The 14,296-nt window shown below is 45.2% G+C and overlaps 1 non-coding gene across 1 annotated transcript; it reads right to left on the reverse strand.

Moving 5' to 3' along the window:
• Window positions 1-3,305: 3,305 nt before the first annotated feature.
• Window positions 3,306-3,443, reverse strand: LOC114817779. Its single transcript, XR_003765635.1, has one exon. It is a non-coding gene; the product is annotated as a small nucleolar RNA SNORA7 (small nucleolar RNA).
• Between the last annotated feature and the right edge of the window lie 10,853 nt (window positions 3,444-14,296).

Below are 14,296 nucleotides of genomic sequence, written 5' to 3' on the forward strand. Positions count from 1 at the left end.
TCCCCGCTCCCATTTGGGAAGGGTATCTGGGCAAATGGTTGGGGGGGAGGAAGAGGGGCTTTTGGGTGCTTACTGTGTGCAGAGCACTGTACTAAGTGCTTGGGAGAGTGCAATACATCAATGAAAGACACATTCCTTGCTTACAACGAGGTTGCAGACTAGGGGTGGGGTGGTGGGTGACAGACATTAATATAAATAAATTGCAGATATGCACTTAAGTCCTCCCCTCTTCTCCCACTCCCTTCTATTCCCTGACTTGCTCTCTTCATTCTATCTCCCTCCCATCCCCACAGCACATATGTACATATCTGTAATTTATTTATTCATTTATTGTATATTAATGTCTGTCTTCCCCTCTAGACCGTGAGCTCACTGTGGGCAGGGAATGTGTCTATTTGTTGTAGTGTTTTGCCCAAACGCTTAGTACAGTGTTTTGCACACAGTAAGAGCTCAATAAATATAAGTGAATCAGTGCTGTGGGGCTAGGAGAGAGGGAAGGCTCTGCCAAAATGCCCTGCCTCCATCTGCAATCTTTCTGGTAGTATGTCCATAGAAATAAAAGTACAGAAGTGGTTTACCTTTGCCTCACACGCAGTCAACTTGAGTCTCTGCCCCTGATTAGGAGGGGGAAACAACAAAGGGAGCAAGTCAGGGTGATGCAGAAGGGAATGGGAGAAGAGGAAAGGGGAACTTAGTCAGGGAAGCCCTCCTGGAGGAGATGTGCCGGCAATAAGGTGGGGAGGCAGGATATGAGCTAGGGGTAGGTGACGAGACTGATGAGATGGAGGCAGAGTGAGAAGGTTATCACCAGGGGATTGAAGAGGGTGGGCTGGCTTGTAGCAAGGTGAGGTAGGAGGGGGAAAGCTTAAAGTGCTTTTAAGCCAAAGGTGAAGAGTTTTCATTTGATGTGGAGGTGGATAGGCCACCCCTGGAGTTTTTTGAGGAGTGGGGTGACATGTCCTGAACGTTTTTTCTGAATAATGATCTGGCAGTGTCATTGTAAAACTAAAGACTACACTACTAGACACATACAAGAGATTTGGATAATTCTCCGTCAATCATATTTTGTATTTACTATGTATAGAACACTGTACTAAGCCCTTAGGAAAGTACAGTACAACAGAGTTGGTGGATATTCCCTGCCTTCAAGGAACTTACTGTCTAGAGAGGACAGTAATAACCATGTGATAATCATCTTCTGAATAATCAAAAAGTGAGTTGCCTTGCAGATAGGAAGGGAAGGTTTTCCAGTCTATGGTGTTTTAGCCCCCCTCCCCACCATCTGTGGGCCTAATAGCTCTTAATCAGGGACCAACCTTCCTTGCTATGTTGTGGTCGTTTAGCTTTCAACAATGCTGTCATCACTTAGTTCCCATGAAATATGCAGCAGCAAACCCTATTAAAATTTAAGGCAGTTCCTTTTTGCTTGACGAGGAGAGCCAGACTTGGCCTTAATTGCTTTCTCACTTCTTGTTCAGAGACCTCCAGTTGTCTCAGATGGGGCTGCTGACATGGTGCCTAATTTAATTAAGCTGTGAGCACTCTTGTTGTTTATGGTGGGCTAAACTGCTTTCAACAATCTTTGTGGTTTTGAAGACTCAAGTGGAAGTAGGTGACACAAAGGTGGGGGTGGGAGGGTGCAAACTCCCTCAGCTGAGTTAATTACACAGCTTCAAAGCTATCTACTAAATTGATATGGACAAACCCATTAAAAGGTGGGAATGCAGTATTTGAATCCCTTGTCTGTTCGTCACTACACCTCCCAGAGGTTTTCAGAAAGTATCCGTGGAGGGCGTACATTCATTGAGGTGTATTTATTGAGCACTTACAGCATACAGAACACTGTACTAAGTGCTTGGGAGCAGCATTCATTCATTCATATTTATTGAGTGCTTACCATGTGCAGAGCACTGTACTAAGCACTTGATAGGTTAGAGGAAAGAGCATGGGCTGGGGAGTCCGAGGACGTGGGTTCTAATGCCGACTCTGCCACTCGTCTGCTGTGAGACCTTAAGCAAGCCACTTTACTTCTCTGTGCCTCAGTTACTTCATCTGGAAAATGGGGATTAAGACTATGAGCCCCACATGGGCCAACCTGATTACCTTTTGTCTACCCCAGGGTTGAGAACAGTGCTTGGCACATAGTAAGTGCTTAACAAATACCATAATTATTATTAATTATTACTACAATATAAGAATAAGCAGACCCATTCCCTGAGACACAGAGATGTTAAGTGGCTTGCCCAAGGTCACACAGCAGACAAGCAGCTGATCTGGGATTAGAACCCATGTCCTTGGACTCCCAAGCCCATGCTCTTTCCACTAAGGCACGCTATAAGACTAGGCACACAGTAAGCTCTTAATAGATACAACAATTATTATTATAATTCAGAAATGGCCATGTGGAAGAGCCAGCCTAATAAAGGCATGGCATCTCACCATCCACTTAGACCATAGAGAAAAATTCTACAGGTGCAGTCATTCTTATTTATATGTAACAGACACACACAGATGGGAAAAACGGAGCCGCAGAAGCCAGTTACCGTGGCGGATCACTTAGGCCTCTTGACAGATGATGGAGAGTTGCATCAATCAATCAGTCAGTGGTATTTGCCGAGTCCCTGTTGCATCCACTGTGCCCTATGCTCTTGAGCTGTGATTGCTCTTCACTGTTACAACTTGGATTCAAGGCTGTGCAGGGAATGCTTCTGGTCAGGATTTCAAACAAGTCAGTGTCGTGCCTTTGAATACAGACCTTTTCCTTTGGGGGCTTGTAGTTTAAAAGGCAGTGAGAAATTTCTGGTCAGGTCAATCGGAGTCAGTCCTGCAGTTGGGGAAAACCAGGTCTCAGATCCCTATACTCGATTGCCTTCCCCACCTGGTGTTTATCTTACCATCTGTCTCCCCCTGCTATGTTGTAAGCTCTTTGAGGGCAGAGATTGTGTCTGCCCACTCTTGCTTTCCTCTCCCAACTGCAGTGCCGTGCTCTGCAAACAGTGTTAATAATAATAATGATGATTATGGTACTTGTTAAGCACTTACTATGTTCCAAGCACTGTTCTAAGTTCTGGGGTCTTGTCTTGTCTCATGCTGCCGAGTCGTCTCTGACCCAAAGCGACACCACGGACACATCTCTCTCAGAACACTCCACCTCCATCTGCAATTGTTCTGGTAGTGGATCCACAGAGTTTTCCTGGTAAAAATATATGGAAGTGGTTTACCATTTCTGCCTTCTGCACAGTAAACTTGAGTCTCCGCCATTAACTCTCTCCCACACCGCTGCTGCCCAGCTCAGGGGAGTCTTGACTTGCAGCAGATTACCTTCCACTCACTAGCCACTGGCCAAGCTAGGAAAGGGATGGGTAGGCCTCTGCTTGACTCTCCCTCCTGTATTAGTGACTGGTAGAATACTAGAGACTCTCCAGATGCGACCCGGAGAGGGTAAGCGCTGGGTTAGATACAAGTTATTCAGGTTGGATACAGTCCCTGTCTCGCACGAGGCTCACACTCTCATTTCCCATTTTACAGATGAGGTAACTTAGGCCCAGAGAAATAAGTGATTTGCCCAAGGCCACCCAGCAGACAAATGTCAGAGCCGGATTAGAACCCAGGTCCTTCTGACTGCCAGGCCCATGCTCTGTACATTAGGCCATGCTGCTTCTCAGTAAGTCCCCAGTAAATTTCAGTGATTGACTGTTGCTTGTGCTCTCTTTATAAGGTCAAAAAGGAATTGAATTCTTCTAAATCTGTTCACAGGGAGGTAAAAAAACAGGCAGTAGATGGCAGATATTTACTCTCCCCCACTTCAAATCCTTGTTGAAGGTACATCTTCTCCGAGAGGCCTCCTGTGACCTACCCCTCCTTTCCTCTTCGCCCGATCCCTTCTGTATCACCCCCTCCCAGCCCCATGGTACTTGTGTTTATATATGTAATTTATTTATTTGTATTAATGTCTGCTTCTTCCTCTAGACTGTAAGTTCGTTGTGGGCAGGGAATATACCTGTTTATTGTTATATTGTACTCTCCCGAGTGCTTAGTAAAGTGCTCTGCACACAGTAAGTGCTCAATAAATGCTACTGAATGAATGAATGTGTCAACATTCACAGCAGCTGACTTATTAGCAAATTGTTGTTATTATTGTTATTAACAGCTGACTTAGGTGGTTCCTTAAGCTAAGAAAAGATAACACAAAGATGGAGAATTTTATATAATCGCCATGGCCTGGACACCTTGAAACAGCTATTCAGAACCTTCCAGCTAGAGTCTATTGGATCAGGATTTTTGAGGAATATTTGCCGCCACATTCCCTTGGTTGTCTGTCACCCTCACCCCTGTCCAACTAAGGATCAGTCCTTCAATCTAAAGATATAGCAGACAGTATAGCCTAGGGGAAAGAGGATGGGGCTGGGCTCCCCAATTTACCAGCTGTGAGACCTTGGCCAAGTCATTTCACTGCTCTGAGAACACCAGAAGGTGTCCTCATTGATAAAATGGGAGCAAAATACCTGTTCTTCCTCTCTCTTAGTCAGTGAGCTCCAGAGGGGCCAGGGGCCATGTCTAACCAGATTAACCTGTAGTTTCTCCAGTGCTTAGCACAGAGCTGCACCCACAGGAAGCACTTTATAAATGATTATTAAATGCCATCACGTCATTTCCGATTCATAGCGACTCCATGGATATACTTACTCCAGAATGTCCTGTCTTCTGCCATAATCTGCAATCTTTCTAATGGTTCTTCCCTTATCGTCGTTATGGCTAGAGACCATCTCTAGCCATCGAGCTGCCGATCTCCCTCTTCCACATTTTCCTTGGACTTTTCCTAGCGTGAATGTCTTCTCCAGAGAATCAATCCTCCTGATTATATGTCCAAATGATGCTAATCTAAGTTGAGTCATTTGGCTTTCCAAAGATCACTTTGGCTTAATTTGCTCCAAAATCCATTTGCTTTTTGCACAGTCCGCTGTACTCACAAATGTCTTCTCCAACAGTACATTTCAGAAGAATCAGTGTTCTTTCTATCCTGTTTTTTCACTGTCCAGCTTTCGGGTCCATACACTGTCACTGGAAACACCATAGAATTGACTATTTGTATTTTTGTGGCAATTGTTACAGTCAAGACATTACATGACTTTTTCCAGGATCTTCATAACAAGTCTTCCCAACATTAATCTATGGCATATTTCTTGACTACTAGTTCCTTTATTGTTGATTATTGATCCCAGGAGAGAAAAGCAGCAGTGAGGCTCAGTGGAAAGAGCACGGGCTCGGGAGTCAGAGGTCATGGGTTCTAATCCTGGCTCCACCCCTTGTCAACTGTGTGACTTTGGGCAAGTCACTTAATTTCTCTGGGCATCAGTTACCTCACCTGAAAAATGGGGATTAAGACTGTGAGCCCCACGTGGGACAACCTGATCACCTTGTATCCTCTCCACTGCTTCGAACAGTGCTTTGCACATAGTAAGCACTTAACAAATGCCATCATTATTATTGTCAGCTATATCAATCTTCTTTCCATCTACTACAAATGTGTTAAAACTTCCAGTTGTCATGATCTTTGTTTTCTTGACATTCAAATGTAGGTCCATCTTTTTGTTACCATCATTTATAATAATAATAATGGTGGTATTTGTTAAGCACTTACTATGTGCAAAGCACTATTCTAAATGCGGGGGAGGATACAAGGTGATCAGGTTGTCTCATTTGGGGCTCACAGTATTAATCCCCTTTTCCAGATGAGGTAACTGGGGCACAGAGAAGTTTAGTGACTTGCCCAAAGTCACACATCTGACAAGTGGCTGAGCTTGGATTTGAACCCATGACCCCTGACTCCCAAACCTATGCTCTTTCCACTGAGCCATGCTGCTTCTCTGTTGTTGACCCTTCCCGCCCCCCTGCCCCGCCCACCACAGGATGGCACACTGAGGGCACAGGATGGCATATGGCTCTACATTAAGTGCTTGCCATCCTAGGTGCTTTGGGGCTGGGCAGGTTAGGTGGGCTGCCATGGTAATCACACAGATCCATGGGGATTAAAGAGGGATTTGCAATCAGTAAAGCCACTTGTTTAGGAGATTTTTCTAAAAATCTCCCTGCCAGGCTGATAGCTGATAAGCCAATGAGCTCCATGAGATGGTAATAATCAATCAACCAATCAATCAATCAATCAATGGTATTTATTGAATGCTTTCTGGGTAAAAATGGTGATATGTGCTAAGCATTTATTCATACTAGGCTCTGTCCTAAACACTGCGCTAGATACAAGGTCGGGTATAGTCCTTGAGCCAATCTGGGCCACAGTCTAAGAGGGAGGAAGAACAGATATTGAATCTCCATTTTACAGATGAGGAAACTGATGCACTGGGAAGCGAAGTGACTTGTCCAAGGTCACACAGCAGGCAGATGGCAGTGCCAGGATTAGAATATAGGTCTTCTGACTTCAAGGCTGAGTTCAAGTGTAAATAAAACAATGATAGGTTCTGCTTTCAAGGCAATCTTTTTCAGGCTGGAAGTGGAATCTTTTTTAAATTTTAAATGGTACTTGTTAAGCGTTTACTAAGTGCCAAGCATTTTACCACATGCTGAGATAGAATCAAGCTAATCAGGTTGGACACAGTCCTTGTATCACATGGGGTCACAGTTTAAGTATTCAATAGTATTTATTGAGCGCTTACTATGTGCAGAGCACTGTACTAAGCGCTTGGGATGAACAAGTCGGCAACAGATAGAGACAGTCCCTGCCGTTTGACGGGCTTACAGTCTAATCGGGGGAGACGGACAGACGAGAACAATGGCACTAAACAGCGTCAAGGGGAAGAACATCTCATAAAAACAATGGCAACTAAATAGAATCAAGGCAATGTACAATTCATTAACAAAATAAATAGGGTAACGAAAATATATACAGTTGAGCAGACGGGTACAGTGCTGTGGGGATGGGAAGGGAGAGGTGGAGGAGCAGAGGGAAAAGGGGAAAATGAGGCTTTAGCTGCGGAGAGGTAAAGGGGGGATGGCAGAGGGAGTAGAGGGGGAAGAGGAGCTCAGTCTGGGAAGGCCTCTTGGAGGAGGTGATTTTTAAGTAGGAGGGAGGAGGATTTAATCTCCATTTTACAGATGAGGTAACTGAGGCACAGAGTAGTTAAATGACTTGTCCAAAGTCACATAACAGACACGTGGCAGATCCAGGATTAGAACCCAGGTCCTCTGACTTCCAATCCCATGCTTTTTCCACTAGGCTACTCTACTCCCCAAATCCCTATTTCTAATACTTCAGGCCCTTCAGGTTTCATTTCATGTTTGCTGGGAAAGTAGTAATACTAAAAATTATAACTTTCATTTATTATTATAAAAAGAGAAGCATTGTGGCATAGTGGAAAGAGCATAGGCTTGGGAGTCAGAGGTCATGGGTTCTAATCCCCACTCCACTGCTGATCAGCTGTGTGACTTTGGGCAAATCACTTGACAACTCTGGGCCTCAGTTCCTTCATCTGTAAAATGGGGATTAAGACTGTGAGCCCCACATGGGACAACCTGATTACCTTGTATCTACCCCAGCATTTAGAACAGTGCTTGGCACATAGTAAGTGCTTAACAAATACCATTATTATTATTGATTATAATAATAATAATAACGATGATGATGATGGTATTTGTTAAACATTTACTATGTGCCAGGCACTGTTCTAAGCGCTGGGGTGGATACAAGCAAATCGGTTTGGACACAGTCCCTGTCCCACATGGGGGTCACAGTCACAATTACCATATTAAAGATGAGGTAACTGAGGCACGGAGAAGTGATGTGACTTGCCCAAGGTCCACACAGCAGAGAAGTGGTGGAGCCTAGAGCCCATGACCTTCTGACTCCCAGGTCCATTCTGTATCCACTATGCCATGCTGCTTCTCTACCAGCAGTCCAACCCAAGTGGTGTGCCTTAGGTCTGGGGACGATGAAATCCATCAGAAATTTTCCCTGGTGAAGTGTCAGTTTGGCTGCCATAGTCCCTTCCTGCTCTCTGGGGACAATAATGAGGATGATAATAATAATAATAATAATAGTGATGGCATTTGTTAAGCGGTTACTATGTGCAAAACACATTTCTAAACACTGGGGGGGATACAAGGTGATCAGGTTGTCCTATGTGGGGCTCACAGGCTTAATCCCCATTTTACAGATGAGTCAGAGAAGTTAAGTGACTTGACCAAAGTCACACAGCTGACAAGTGGCGAAGCCGGGATGATGATGATGAGGAGGAGGAGGATGATGCTGATGGCATTCGTTAAATGCGTACTATGCGTCAAGCACTGTTCTAAGTGCTGGGGTAGATACAAGCTAATCAGGATGAACCCAGATTCCCTTAACTCCTTAGGGCTCCTGGTGTTAATCCCCGTTTTCCAGACGGGGTAAGTGAGGCCCAGAGAAGTTCATTCATTCATTCAATAGTATTTATTGAGCGCTTACTATGTGCAGAGCACTGTACTAAGCGCTTGGGATGAACAAGTCGGCAACAGATAGAGACAGTCCCTGCCGTTTGACGGGCTTACAGTCTAATCGGGAGAAGTGAAGCGACTTGCCCAAGGTCACCGAGCAGACAAGTGACTCTATGAATCTGGCATGGCTTACATGATTTGGTGGGGATTTGTGAAATTGAGCATTGTACTTGCTCTGTCTTTAGCAAGAAGGTGTGGGTGGGGGAGTGGGGGAGAATGGGATGCTTTCCAGTTTAGCAGATGGTAGCGATCTTCTTTAGGATGAGCTAACTCTGGCGTGGGTCCCAAAGCCCTTCCCAACTTGTTGGTGTCCCAGGGGAGCATTTGTTGGGAGTGGGGGGTTGGTGCGAGCGGGCTGGACCTCTTCATTTACATGCCGGTGCCTCAATCCCACTCCCAGCCCCCGGCCCACGCAGTGTAGCCTGGTAGACAGAGCCCGAGCCTGGAAGCCCGAGGACCTGGGTTAATAATAATGGTGGTATTTGTTAAGCGCTTACTATGTGCAAAGCACTGTTCTAAGCACTGGGGGCATACAAGGTGATCAGGTTGCCCCACATGGGGCTCACAGTCTTCATCCCCCTTTTACAGATAAGGGAACTGAGGCACAGAGAAGTTAAGTGACTTACTCAAAGTCACACAGCTGGCAAGCGGCAGAGCTGGGGTTCTGAGAAACAGCGGGTCTAGTGGCTAGAGCAGGGGCCTGGGAGTCACAGGGACCTTCATTCATTCATTCAATAGTATTTATTGAGCGCTTACTATGTGCAGAGCACTGTACTAAGTGCTTGGAATGTACAAATCGGCAACAGATAGAGACAATCCCTGCCCTCTGACGGGCTTACAGTCTAATCGGGGGAGACAGGCAGACAAGAACAATGGCAATAAATAGAGTCAAGGGGAAGAACATCTCATAAAAACAATGGCAAATAAATAGAATCAGGGTGATGTACATCTCATTAAACAAAATAAATAGGGTGATGAAGATATATACAGTTGAGCGGATGAGTACAGTGCTGAGGGGGTGGGACGGGAGAGGGGGAGGAGGAGTGGGAAAGGGGGGAGAAGAGGGTTTAGCTGCGGAGAGGTAAGGGGGGGTAGAGGGAGCAGAGGGAAAAGGGGGGGAGTTCAGTCTGGGAAGGCCTCTTGGAGGAGGTGAGCTCTCATTAATTAGGGCTTTGAAGAGGGGAAGAGAGTTAGTTTGGCGGAGGTGAGTAATACTACTACTACTAATAACGATGATATTTGCTAAGCACTTATACACATGAACAGGGTTAAAACTTGACCACAACCACCACCTCTGACCAGTCGTGGCACGAAGAAATACAGTGTGAGGGCTCTCGGCTGTGGTGCCGCTTCCCCAGTCCTGGGTCCATTTTTAACAATAATTATGCTAATAATAATGGTATTTGTTAAGCTCTTACTATGTGCTGGGCTCTGTCCTAAGCACTGGGGTGGATACAAGCAAATCGGGTTGGATGCTGTCCCTGCCCCACATGGGGCTCACAGTCTCAATCCCCATTTTACCAGTGAGGTAACTGAGGCACAGAGAAGTGAAGGCACTTGCGTAAGATCACACGGCAGACGAGCGAAGGAGCCGGAATTAGAACCCATGACTCTCTGACTCTCAGAACTGGGCTCTATTCACTACATCATGCTACTTGTCCAAGTGTCACAGCCGTGATCCAGCAAGGTCTCGTGCCTCATGTCCCCTTTAGCCTTCTAGATTCTTGACCCACCACTGGACTCTGGATAAATGACAAAGCTCATTGTGGACAGGTAACAGGTACTCTCTGTACTCTCTGAAGCGCTTAATACAGTGCTCTTCACTCAGCAAGTGTTCAGTAAATATTATTGATTGTTAAGAAGCAGCAGGGCTTAGTGGATAGAGCACGGGCCAGGGAGTCAGATGGACCTAGATTCTAATCCTTGTTCTGCTGCTTGTCTGGTGTGTGTGTGACCTTAGGCAAATCACTTCACTTAGAGAAGCAGCTTGGCTCAGTGGAAAGAGCATGGGCTTTGGAGTCAGAGGTCATGAGTTTGAATCCCAGCTCTGCCACTTGTCAGCTGTGTGACTGTGGGCAAGTCACTTAACTTCTCTGTGCCTCAGTTACCTCATCTGTAAAATGTGGATTAAGACTGTGAGCCCCACGTGGGACATCCTGATTCCCCTGTGTCTACCCCAGCGCTTAGAACAGTGCTCGGCACATAGTAAACGCTTAACAAATACCAACATTATTATTATTATTTTCTGGGCCTCAGTTACCTTTTCTGTAAAATGGGGATTAAGACTGGGCACTCCATACAGGACAGGGACTGTGTCCAACCCAATTAGCTTATATCTACCTCAGTGGTTAGAACAGCGCTTGACATAGTAAGTGCCGAATAAATACCATGCTCATTATTATTGATTGATTCTATGGTCAGATTTGGATTCCTTCATTTTTTTTCCTTTTTTCCTGCTCACATCCATCGTTTGGGGCTAGTAGTGTATGGAGTGATCACAAGGGATTTCTAGTCAGTCAGTCAATCAGTTAGTCAGTCATTCATATTAATTGAGTGCTTACTGTGGGTAGAACACTGTACTAAGTGCTTGAGAGAGTCTTGTCTTATGCTATCAGTCATTCCCGACCCTTAATGACTCCATGGACACATCTCTTCCAGAATGCTCCACTCTCCATCTGCAATCGTTCTTGTAGTGTTTTTTTGGTAAAAACACGAGCCCATTGTCGGGTAGGGATTGCCTCTGTGGCCAAATTGTACTTTCCAAGCTCTTAGAACGGTGCTCTGCACACAGTAAGCGCTCAGTAAATACAATTGAATGAATGAATGAAGTGGTTTTCCACTGCCTTCTTCCACACAGTCAACTTGAGTCTTCACCCTTGACTCTCTCCCAATCTGCTGCTGGCCAGCATGGGTGAGTTTTGACTTGTAGCAGATTGCCTTCTGCTTGGTAGCCACTGCCCAAACTAGGAATGGAAAGGACAGGCCTTTGCTTGACTCTCCCTCCCATAGCTGAGACTGATAGAATACTGGAAACTCTCCAGGTGTGACCCTGAGAGGGGGTCATTAAGTGCATACCATGTGCCAAACACTGTATTCAACACTGGGGTAGATACAAGATAATTAGTCAGACACAGTCCCTGTCCCACACGGGGTTTGCGGTTTAATAGGAGGAAGAACAGGTATTGAATCCCCATCTTACAGATGAGGAAACCGAGACCCAGAGAAGATAAATCACTTGTCCATGGTGACACAGCAGGCTAATGGCAGAGGCAGGATTGGGACCCAGGTTCTCTGATTCCCAGGCCTGGGCTCTTTCCAGTAGGCCAGACTGAGGCAGCAGAGCTGAAAGCCCTGAAGCTAATTGCTCAGTGGGTCATCTCCTCTCTGTTTAAAGGTTGGAGAACTGAAGAGTGATAGAGATACAGACCATTTCAGTGGCCAAAGTGGCCCCATGGGTCAGGGCAGGCTTTCCTCTTGGTCATCCCCCCTTCTCTCTTCATTCTAAGCCGCCAGCTTTTTTTCCAGGTGTTCATAGCTGGAGACAAATACCCAAGGCTCAGCACCTCATTCCCAGCCCCTGTGCATTTAAGCGCTCCAGGCTCCACAGACCTCATTTATAAACTTAGATATATGACTTCATCTTTCAGATCTGCAGAAGGATTTTATGATGATTGATGCTGCTGAAGCTGAGGACTGTCTGTGTGTGTGTTTGAGACAACCCCCTGCCTAGCACTGGGGATGTCTTTTTTCTCTCCACAAAAGATACATCACATTGACTAAATTCATTAAATACCAAGCAAATGGACTCTGGCTGATTTTCTCTTTTGAGGCCTTTCAGGGTTATTTTTTGGTGTAACCTTGCAAGATGCCTACGAAGCCTCAAATATTAGAACATGTGAGTTCTTACCAAGCTGTAGAGATGGTTTTAAAATAATGACCCTGTGTCCGATCTGGAGAAGCAGTGTGGGCTAGTGGATTGAGCACGGCACTGGGAGTCAGAAGGTCAGGGTTCTAATCCTGGCTCAGTCACTTGTCTGCTGTGTGTCCTTGGGCAACTCATTTCACTTCTCTCTGCCTCAGTTACTTCATCTGTAAAACTGTGAGCCCCATGTGAGACAGGACTGTGTCCCACCCAGTTTGCTTGTATTCCCACCCAGTGCTTAGTACAGTGCCTGGTACATAATAAGCACTTAACAAATACCACAATTTTTCTTTTTTTAACTTGTATCTACCCCAGTGCTTAGAACAGCGCTTAGAACAAAGTAAGCAATGAAGAAGCAGTGTGGACTAGTAGATGAGCATGGGCCTGGGAGTCAGAAGGACCTGAATTCTAATCCTGGCTCTGCAACTTGTCTGCTGTGTGTCCTTGGGTAAGTCACTTCAATTCTCTGTGCCTCGGTTACCTCATTTGTAAAATGGGGATTGAGACAGTGAGCCCTCTGTGGGACAGAGAACTTGTCCAACATTCATTCATTCAATCGTATTTATTGAGCACTTACTGTGTGCAGAGCACTGTACAATTCGGCGACAGATAGAGACAATCCCTGTCCACAAACAGTGTCTGGCACATAGTAAGCACTTAAGGAGTACATATTATTATTAAGCATTTAACACTGTGAAAAATGATAATTACCTTACAAGTGGTGAGTTTTGGATTTTTAACAGATTGAAATTTTTTCTTCTTGTAACATTTTTTATGGTATTTAGTAAGCAATTACTATGTGCCCAGCCCTGTCCTAAGTGCTGGAGTACATGCAAGTTAATCCGGTGAGACACAGTCCATGTCCCTCATGGAGCTCACAGTCTTAATCTGCATTTTAGAGATGAGGTAAATGATGCAAAGAAAAGTTAAGTGACTTTCCCAAGGTCACACAACAGACAAATGACAGAGCCATTAGAAACCAAGTCATTCTGACTCCCAGGCCCAGGCTCTATCCACTAAGCCATAATGTTTCATTAATATGGGTGATCTGCCTTGCCATTTACCCATGTACCCAGGGTCTAGAAGGGTCAATAAGGTTTAGAGGTTGAGGCGAGTGATCATCTGTTGGATATGAAGAGGGAGGGCATTCCAGGCCAGAGGCAGGATTGGGGCGAGAGGTTAGAGGCAAATTGGATGAGATTGAGATTGAGATTGAGATGATGAGTAAATTGGGATTAGAGGAGCAAAGTGTACAGGCTGAGTTGTAGTAGGAAAACAGCAAGGTAGGGTTGTAGGGGGCAAGGTGACGGAGGGCTTTAAAGTGCTCACCTTGGAACTAGACCAAGGTCACTTTAGCAGTTGATCAATCAATCCTATTTCTTAAGTGTTTACTGTGTGCAGAACATTGTAGTAAGAGCTTGGGAGAGTACAATATAACCGAGTTGCTAGAGACTTCCCTGCCCTTAAAGAACTTAGGGTCTGGAGATGAATAAATGGTTCCAGATGTGGCGTGAACGTCACAACGTGCCTGCCTACACAATTGTTCCACCCTTTGCCCCAGTGGGAATGTTACTGACAAGGTTGCAACAGTGTGAGTGATGATGTGCAAACCACAAGCGCTATCTTCAACCCCTCCATGCAGAGTTTCATTCCTGAAGTCTTAGCGACTAGATAGAAGTCGTCTCTAGACTGTCAGCTCCTTAGGGCCAGGGACCATCTCTGCTAATCCTGCTTGATCATACTCTCCCGAGTGCTTAGTACAGTGCTCAATAAATCCCATTGATTTTATATTACTATTGTATAAAAATGAGGCCATTTTATTATTATATTTGCTATTATTTTCTTACATTAATAATAATAATAACCTTCATTTGGTGCCTACTATGTGCT

Source organism: Ornithorhynchus anatinus, chromosome 1, assembly GCF_004115215.2.
Source record: "Ornithorhynchus anatinus isolate Pmale09 chromosome 1, mOrnAna1.pri.v4, whole genome shotgun sequence".
Lineage (NCBI taxonomy): Eukaryota > Metazoa > Chordata > Mammalia > Monotremata > Ornithorhynchidae > Ornithorhynchus > Ornithorhynchus anatinus.